This window comes from Gadus morhua, chromosome 8 (assembly GCF_902167405.1).
Source record: "Gadus morhua chromosome 8, gadMor3.0, whole genome shotgun sequence".
Taxonomy (NCBI): domain Eukaryota; kingdom Metazoa; phylum Chordata; class Actinopteri; order Gadiformes; family Gadidae; genus Gadus; species Gadus morhua.
In genome coordinates, this window is record NC_044055.1 from 28,100,922 (window position 1) to 28,111,050 (window position 10,129).

Below are 10,129 nucleotides of genomic sequence, written 5' to 3' on the forward strand. Positions count from 1 at the left end.
AGCTTAATGTCCAGCGCTAGAGTTGTGTCGATGGATGATGTCATCGTCCATCACGATGGAGAGCCTCCATCGTGATGCCCCCCCCCCCCCCCGCCATCAGACACACACTCATCCTCCTAGTCTCTTCTATAGTTAAGCTAAAAATGTTGCAGGGATTGCTCTGTAAATTAAATTAAGAATATAATTAATGCATATGCATGCTATTTTAAATACGGTAGCCGATGCCAGCGACGGGACTTCCGCGATCTGATCGCAGTTCTCCCATAAAGACTCGATCACCGATAAGTATGAACAGGATTTATTTAAATAACGACATGGGAATATTTTGCATGGTAAATCTTCGGCATGAGCCTCGTCACTGATCCAGGGTGACGTGCGGACTCGGCGTATCCTGCCAGGACTAGCAGGGGCGGAGCCTTCCCCTGGACAAGTAGACTGAGGCCGACCTGGTGGTGGTGGGGTGGATGGAGGTGCGTCGAACGAAGACCTGAGCAGCAAAGACATATGTTAGACTACTCTTTATAGAGCAGGTGTAGGCAGGTGATTGGTAGCTGGTGATTGGTGGCCAGCCGCGCGTGATTTGAGTCCTCCTGGTAGAACTACCAGCAAGCTTAACATTTCTCCCATAAAGACTCGATCACCGATAAGTATGAACAGGATTTATTTAAATAACGACATGGGAATATTTTGCATGGTAAATCTTCGGCATGAGCCTCGTCACTGATCCAGGGTGACGTGCGGACTCGGCGTATCCTGCCAGGACTAGCAGGGGCGGAGCCTTCCCCAAAAGAGAGGACGTAGGCCTTCGCCAGAAGTAGGAGATAACTCTGCATGTCCTGCCGGGACTGGCAGGGGCGGAGCCGACCCCAAAAATAGAATAGCGAAAGGGGGTAATGAGACCATACATACCCGCGTAGAAGAAGTGGACAAGGATCTATACTGCTTCTGGAAGATAAAAGGCATACCCAATATACGACATATTAAGAGTCAATCACACATACCATAAAACGATAAGCTTAAAACCGTCAGCGAGATCGAAGAATCACGTAAAAGCAGTCGACTTAAAATACCTCAGCGAGATCAATTAAAATTTAGAGCACTCTGCAGCTGTTACGCAGCGAGCCACGAGTGCTTTCGTGCTGTACCAACTGCCGTGGTCGATTCACTCTCCGGGGTCGCTGCGTGACCTGAGTGCTTTCGCGTTGAACCACCGATGTGGTCAACGAACTCACGAGTGCCCTTGATGTGCCACCGACGTGGTCACGCACTCACCGGTGTTGCTGCAGCAAATATTGTGAAGTTCCGTGTTGAACACCGACGTGGTCAACGAAATCACGAGTGCCCTTGCTGTGCCACCGACGTGGTCACCCACTCACCGGTGTTGCTGCAGCAAATATTGTGAGCTTCCGTGTTAAACACCGACGTGATCAATGAACTCCGAGTGCCCTGCACTTGAGCTTTTGATATTATGCCACCGACGTGGTAATTAAATTTGCATGTGCCTGAGTAGTGCCCACCGACGTGGTCAACGCACTACCAGGGTTGCTGCAGCGAACGTGGAGTTCTGTGTTGTACCGCACCGACGTGCGCAACGAACTCACGAGTGCTTGAGTTGTTCCCACCGACGTGGGCAACGCACTCACCGGGGTTACTGCAGTCAAACCATGAGTACTAGATAACGTGCCACCGACGGTCATACTCACGAGTGCCCTTGATGTGCCACCGACGTGGTCACGCACTCACCGGGGTTGCCGCTGCAACCTTGAGTTTTATTTTCCTATTTTACGCCACTGACGTGACAGCGAACTCAAGAGTGTTTTCTAGATGATCCACCGACATGGTCACACTCGCCGGGGTTGCTGCAGGTTAACCTGAGTTATGAAACCGAATTTTGCTTTATGAATTTAGTACCTGATAACCACCACCACCACCAGTAGTTGCAAATAATGTCGCTTTTAGCAACGAAAATAATGACAAAATATCGTCATCACGAACCTTTATCGCGTGAGAAAGAGAAACAAACAAACAAACAAACAAAAAACAAACAGGACGCAACGTGCATGCTGGGCGTGTGACAATAACTGTAGTTAAATACATAGTGCAATATATTTCGATAACACTAGAAAGAATATAAACGTAACTAAAACGAATAGACTAAAATAACAGCTAGACACTAAGACTAGAATAACCCTGGAATGGAAACAGGCCGCCAGAATAGTGTTGCTTTTGGCAATGAAAATTATGACTAAGAGTCGTCATCAACAAGCCTTTATCGCGTGAGAAAAACGAGACTGGACGCAACGTGGATGCTGGGCGTGTGACAATAGCTGTGATTAAAAGCATAGTACAATATAGTTGGCGAATAAAACAAGACTAAAAAGTGTTTTACGAAAATAAGACTGCTAAAATGTCTCTTCATTTTCGTTGACCTAAACTAGGCGATAAAGACTTATAACGTTATTTTGTTCAACTGGAACTTCAACTGTTCCAGACATAACATCAATTTTCAACCGTTTACCTTATTTAACAAAACTACGCACTTGTAACTTCGATAATATCTAAATGGAATTACGATAACACTGGAAAGAGTATGAATGTAACTAAAACTAATAAAAACTAAAATGACAGCTTGACACAAGACTAGACTAACACTAGAAAGGAACAGGCCGCCAAAAACAGCTATGGTTGCAAACGTGTAAAACCTGTCTTAACCGACGTTAGAGAGCATCGTGTGCGCTTGAAGAAAGAACCTTGAACTCGACCGGATGTAGGACGTTGAGTACTGTGTTGTACCGCACCGACGTGTGCAACAAACTCACGAGTGCCTGAGTTGTGCCCCAATTGTGCGTTGACATGGTCAACGCACTCACCGGGGTTACTGCAGTCAACCATGAGTAATAGATAACGTGCCACCGACGTGGTCATAGTTACGAGTGCCCGAGTTGTTACCGCTGCGCTTTGGCCAACGCACTCACTGGGGTCGCCGCTGCGAACCTTGAGTTTTATTTTTTCCATGATATGCCACCAACGTGACACCGAACTCAAGAGTGTTTTCTAGATGATCCACCGACGTGGTCAAACTTGCCGGGGTTGCTGCAGGTTAACCTTGAGTTATATAGCCAAATTTTGCTTTATGAGTTTAGTACCTGATAACCACCACCACCACCACCAGTAGTTGCAAATAGTGTTGCTTTTGACACCGAAAATTATGACTAAATGTCGTCATCAACGAACCTTTATCGCGTGAGGAGAACAATGCTGGTCATATGACAATAACTATAATTAAATACGTAGTGCAATGTTGTTGGCGAATACAAACGAGACTGAAAGTGTTTTACAAAATAAGACTGCTAAAATGTCTTCATTTCCGTTGACCTAAACTAGGCGATAAACTGTAATACGTTATTTTGTCCAACTGGAACTTCAACTGTTGAGACATAACATCAATTTTCGACCGTTTACCTTATTTAACAAATCTACGCACTTGTATCTTTGATAATACCTAAACGGAATTTCAATATCACTGGAAAGAGTATGAACGTGACTAAACTAATAAAAACAAAAATGACACCTTGACACCAAGACTAAAACTAGAATGGAAACAGGCTGCCAAAAACAGCTGTAGTAGCAAACGTGATAAACCTGCCTTAACCGACGTTAGAGCATCGTGTGCGCTTGGAGGAAGAACCATGAATTCAACCGGATGTAGGATTCGTAAGCTGTGGAAGACCGCCTTCCCAGCCGTTTGATAGACGCGACCGGCAACCCTTGTTCAGCGTCTGTGGTTGCCGCTCCAATCCGGGAGGAGTGGCCAGTGTAGACAGTGGCGCCTCCAGAAGATTATTCCAGGGGTGGCCAATGGGGGCCACAGCAAATCTATAAACATCCCGGGCAGCGATTGTTGGCCGGGGGGGGGACTACATTATGATATAATCTAGACTACATTATATATTTTAAATAAATATGCATAATAAAAATTGTCTTAGGGGTGGCAAAGAATGATTTTGGGGTGGCAGTAGCCACCCCTCGCCACCCCATGGTGGCGCCACTGAGTGTAGAGGGGAGATGGTAGGCCGCACCCTTCTACCACCGTCGCGAGATGGACTCTGAACCACCCTTGAGGCATTGGCAGGCCGCAAATAAACAGGTGATTCGGGGACGTGCATTGCCGAAGCTTGAGATAAAGGAACATGGAAGCGTAAGGACAGAGAGTTGTTGATTCTTGAAATGATAATAGTAACAGCTGCTCCTAGGCTATCGCTTTTAGATGGAAAAATGCCTTGCAAGAAAGAGAAGGTGACATCGGCGAAAGTCAGGCCCCGTGTAGGGGAAAAAGTCTGAGTAGGAGACGTGTACGCATTTGCGCATGAACGCAAGAACACATAAACCCGTAAAACGCGTAAACCCGTAGAACGCGTAAACCCGTAGAACGCATGAACCCGTAGAACGCATGAACCCGTAGAACGCATGAACCCGTAGAACGCATGAACCCGTAGAACGCATGAACCCGTAGAACGCTGTGAGAAACACCGTCTCGAGTAATATGTTAAAATAAGGATGAAATCTCCCAGAGAGCACACTAATCTATTCAAAATATCGAGTGTGAGTTGGAGTGGCCAACACACATAAATAATTGCAATACACCAAAATTGTTAACTGTCATACATAGCTAAACAAGCAAATGAAAAATTAAATACCCCGTGTAGGGGAAAAGTCTGAGTAGGAGACATGTATGCATGAACGCATGAACCCGGGAACGCATGAACCCGAGAACGCTGTGAGAAACACCGTCTCGAGTAATATGTTAAAATAAGGATGAAATCTCCCAGCTCTGAGAGAGCACACTAATCTATTTGAAATATCGAGAGTTGGAGTGGCCTACACGCGTAAATAATTGTAATACACCAACATTGTTAACTGTCATACATAGCTAAACGAGCAAATGAAAAATTAAATACCAACGCGACTGAAGCTATTAACAATAAGACTATAAATAATAATATAAAATTATACCATAATGTACCTGTTCTTTGTCTTTGGATCTTTTGAATAAATTGATCGATATGTGAATCGCATCGCGAGCAGAGGAACGTGATAGTTAGTGAGCAGCAGCTGAACCAATCTAAAAGTCCCTTCGTCAATAAAAACCTTAGTGATATTCAGTTACCACAGTGCCTAAAACCCATCAACTTCATTCATGTTAAAGTGAAAAACCTCAGACACAAGAAGTTAACCGAACAGTGCACTAGGCCCTCTCGAATGCCAGGCCGAAACAACATGTCTCGCTACGACTCCTTTCAGCTGCCCACCCCTCCTTCTCCAGCAAAAAGTAATAACAGAAAACGGCTAATAAAACGCTTGAGGTGGCGTTATGAAGAGAAAACGTACACATTTTTTTAGTACACGGTATAAAGATAATTATGAACCTTTGATTGCGAACGTAGAGTTCTGTGTTGTACCACACCGACGTGTGCAACGAACTCACCGAATTCAACCGGATGTAAAATCCGTATGCTATGGAAGACCACCTTCCCAGCCGTTTTGACGCTGCTTTGTTATCGCAAAACATGGTTATACGTTAACGCCGCCATGCTTTGCCCCACAGAACGCTAGCTGCTACGATAGGGTAAAGCTCGAACAGCGCAGACGACTCGACCCGAGGGCAAACGTGCCAGCTTCGACTGGCCATCTCTCAGCAAACCATTGCCCTTGGAAGAAACCCCCTAACCCGACCGAGGGAGCCGCATCCTGAAGCTGGACTGGTAGAGCTGTGAGAGAGAATACGCTGCGGGGGCTAACGCGGGGACTGCAATAGCCATGGTAGCAGGGCACGTGCCAGGTGCGTAGCCTGTGAAGGCGGAGGAAGCCGAGCCTGATGGTTGCTGGAAGTAGAAAGGCGCCGTGGCGACTGACGACAGCGGGTTGGGGGCCTGGACCCGTCCGGGAGTTCCGCATGGTGTTTCGACGGCGTCCATCCTGGCGCCAAATGCTTTGCACCAACTCGGCGAGGGTTTGTAGAACCAGGCGGATGTCCGTGTTGGGAACTTCTTGGTGGTGTTGTTGAGGATACCGGGGTCCGAAATTAACGGCTTTCTGCGCTCACTTGCCCGGACCAGAAGTAGTAGGCCGACCAGCACGAATCCAAAGTTATGACCTCTTGGTGTGTATTAACCGACGTAGCAACTAAGCGACGAGATATGCGAGATAATCAGAAGCACAGTAAAGCAGCAGCATGCGTCGAACGAAGACCTGAGCAGCAAAGACATATGTTAGACTACTCTTTATAGAGCAGGTGTAGGCAGGTGATTGGTAGCTGGTGATTGGTGATTGGCGGCCAGCCGCGCGTGATTTGAGTCCTCCTGGTAGAACTACCAACAAGCTTAACATTTCTCGAGGCAGATTACAGCAAGTACCCCTGACTGCAGCCCGCAGACGGAGCCCACATGGAGGGGGCGGGCACTCAGTCCACATGGAGGGGGCCGGCCCTCCGCCCACATGGAGGGGGCGGGCACTCAGTCCACATGGAGGGGGCGGGCACTCCGACCTCTGACGATTGAGCAGATTTCTGCTGCTCTTGTTAATGCAAGAAACGGTAATACTATGTTAAGCTAGCGGGAGCCCATGCTGTTAATTAAACTATACAAACAGATGGTACGGGAGTATTGTGACTTGGTATCTTTCTTGCTGCGTACCATGGAACTATTATAAAGTTAAGCATAGCCTAAACGACTTGAAAATACATATTCTCTTGTTTATTTTTTTTTTCGCTTAACTGTTCCACTCATGGACCTATTAAGGTTCCACTTAAGAGTTCACGTTACTACCGTTCGCCGTTGCTCAATGTTTAAATCACAGTGCCTTGTTCGTGACCTGTCTCAAATTCACTAAGTGAAATAGTGCCTCCTAGTGATCTTTTTTTTTACTCAGTATTAATAGCCCTACTATTGCCGTTTTCGCTTGAATTTTTGTATTTCTCTACTGATTGCTTTGACAATGCAACATTAAAAGTTACTAACAGCGACTTCACACAGAAGCTCTGGCTTAGGGCCGCCCTTGGGCCCCTGGGCATGTGCCCGGTGTGCCCGTGCGGTAATCCACCCTTGCCTGTAAACAATGCAACGTGTCCGAACTCCTGTACCCGTGAGTTACAGGCCCAGTAAGAGCCAAAATAAGATTTGGGGAACTATGAAGACTGAGACCCAAAGGTATGACCTTAACAGATGTAATGTGAGGAATAACGAAGTGACCACATCTAAGGGCAAAAAATGTACCTCAATAGACATAATGAAAAGCTACATGTGTGAAGCACATTAAGTTACACCAATCACAGGAGCAATAACAACTGTCTTTTTATTCAACAAAACAATTAAAAAATAACAACTACAAAAAATAGATTGTAAACTATAAACAAGAAAGATAAATCAATAAAGAGTAGAACAAACAAAGTCAAACAACAAAGGGGGAACACACTGACGCCTTCCTCAGTGAGGTGGATGCCACTCTTGCTTCACGCTCTGTCGCCCGACATCGCCGTCACCGCCGCCATAGCTGCCAAGCGCCGCCATTATGCTGCATCATCAGACTACATTGGAGTCGTGTGGCGCAGGCGTCACGGGGAGGGGGACGGGGAGGGGGAGAGGTGTTTGACTCAAAAGAGGCAAACACCTTCAGGTTTCTCCTGTCCATCCTCTCCACACAGAACAGTTCATAGTCAGTATGTAATCTGAATGAGAATTGGAATGGTTTCCACGTTTCTTCCTCATCCCCGCCGTCATGGGATTTGCGCTGTGTTGAAGCTGCCATCTGCTCCCAACCTTCCATCCCAATGACCTCTGGGAGAGAAACGCTGTCCTTGAAGGACTGTAACTGGCACCATGCTGCTGCCTGAATTGTGTCCTTCAGGACAACATAATCTTCCTTGAAGAAGTAAGAAAAATTATTTGTGTCTGTACTTGACACCCTACCCTCCCAAAACCACAAAATGGTATGCAAACAAAGGCTACTACTACTGATGAGTTTTCAGTGATAAAAAACACTATTCAACTAGTCATCAGACTATTTCATCTGGCTATACAAACAACCTCCAACATTACACACATATTATATACCAGGTTCCCAGGTTCCAGTTCCTGGTCTTCAGTTTTGTCTGAAAATAAAACAGATTGTTGTCTGTAATGTTGAGTAGGCCAATACAATGGAATAATAAAAGTAGGCCCTAGTATGCGCAATAGATCAGCCATGGAGTAGGCTATAACTTGTATATTGATGGAGATATGTGTACGACTTAATTTGGAAGTAGAAGCCTAATAGAATCAATCATATCTCACAAACACTCTGAATATGTGTAGGCCTACATGGATTCACCTGGATTAACAGTCTATACATGACCTGATCCTTCAGAGCTGGATGCTGTTCGAGCAACTCTAGCCCTTTTTGTGCAGAGATCTTTATCCTGAAATGTATTAGTGGTGGGAGGGTGGTAAGACTATAGTCTTTCACAATTGCTCTAAGACAACATCACACATTACAGTATATGACACGTACCTGTAGCTTTTTTTTCCTCCCGTCTTCTCTTCCTGCTTCCTGAAAGCTCCTCTGCAGACCTTGGTGAGTAAACGGCATACATTACATACATACAAATATATAATAACAATAATAATATAAATAATAATAATAAAAAAAATAAGAAAATGTACCTCTGTATTTAACCGAGGCATGGCATTTAATGTGATGGTCGATATCACATTTTGACCCTTTGTATCTGCAGAAGGGGCAGTGATGTAGACCGCTGCTGTCCAGCTGTATTTCAGGGCTCTCGCCATTCATAATTACACTGACGTGTCTCTAAAAGTCAAAGAAAACCAGTATAAACATAAAAGCAATTTTCTACAAAAAAACATTGCAGCGTTTCGGTTTTCTATTTTTCGGCTGCTTTGTATAAGATGGCTTGTGCATATACACAATGTAATTAGACTAAAATAATATTGATATTCGATTTCTGTGGACGCTTATGAACATTTCAAGACCCAACATGAAGTATCAACTCATTGCTAAGGATATCCACAACTACGATAAAGTTAGAATGGACCAAGGGAGGAGGAGGGTGAGGGGGGCTATTTTGACCCAAGACACTAGGATATATTTGATCTATATTCATTAAACATATTTATTCCACCGAATGGTTGACATTGGTTGACAGATTCTAAGCTTTCAAACGGTGTATGACATGACTATATCACTCAACCTTATGATGCTGAAAATTGACCTAGCATGTTGGGGGGAACATGCTAGGTGTAACTAAAACTTAAAAGACGATTAAGTAGTTAACAAGACATAATACATAATTGCATGAATATTACTAAATATAGGCATTTTGACAGTCTCACTTACTTGCATGTTTTAGGCATCACTAGCTCGGGCGGGCACACTCTAATTTCAGGTAATTTCAGGTACATTTCAGCTAATTTCAGGTCAGAAACGGGATCAGATGCTGCACATGCTGTTTGACCAGTCCTCAATGTGAACTGAGTGGCCGCCCCCTCGATGTGGACGGGCGTGGCGTCAGATCCGAGATCCGAGTCGGTTCGCAGAGAATACTCGAACGCAGCATGAGTATCCGCCCCCTCCATGTGGGCGGAGTGCCGGCCCCCTCCATGTGGACTGAGTGCCCGCCCCCTCCATGTGGGCGGAGGGCCGGCCCCCTCCATGTGGACTGAGTGCCCGCCCCCTCCATGTGGGCTCCGTCTGCGGGCTGCAGTCAGGGGCTTCTCGATTACAGTGCCATGTCGCCAAACTATGACTGTGCGGCTGGAGAAGATGTACAGCGAAGCAGCAGCCTCGCTCCGTGAGATCCTGTCCTTAACGGAGAAAGTTGCCATCACCACCGATGCTTGGACAGCGTTGACTACGGAGGCGTATGCCTACGGGACCGAGACCTTTCACGTTTTTACTGACTGGGTTGTGCAGAGTGCGATCCTGTAGACCCGCTCAATGCCAGAGAGGCACACTGCGGAAAACATGTTCGGCTAACATTTTTCGTTTCCAAATATTTATTTAAAAACGAAAATATCTGTTTTAGTGCTTGTGTGTTAAATTAAATGTTTTTATATCTTAAACAAATTCCGTTGCA

The 10,129-nt window shown here is 45.6% G+C and overlaps 1 long non-coding RNA gene across 3 annotated transcripts; it reads right to left on the minus strand.

Moving 5' to 3' along the window:
* Positions 1 to 7,940: 7,940 nt before the first annotated feature.
* LOC115548975 (uncharacterized) lies at positions 7,941 to 9,676 on the minus strand. Of its 3 annotated transcripts, XR_003977672.1 has the most exons (5): positions 9,391 to 9,676; positions 8,697 to 8,844; positions 8,545 to 8,603; positions 8,365 to 8,452; positions 7,941 to 8,146 (listed from the first exon to the last, which is right to left on the minus strand). It is a non-coding gene; the product is annotated as an uncharacterized LOC115548975 (long non-coding RNA). The 3 variants fall into 3 exon arrangements; XR_003977673.1 differs by lacking the exon at positions 8,365 to 8,452; XR_003977671.1 differs by lacking the exon at positions 7,941 to 8,146 and having other exon boundaries at positions 8,159 to 8,452.
* Positions 9,677 to 10,129: the final 453 nt, after the last annotated feature.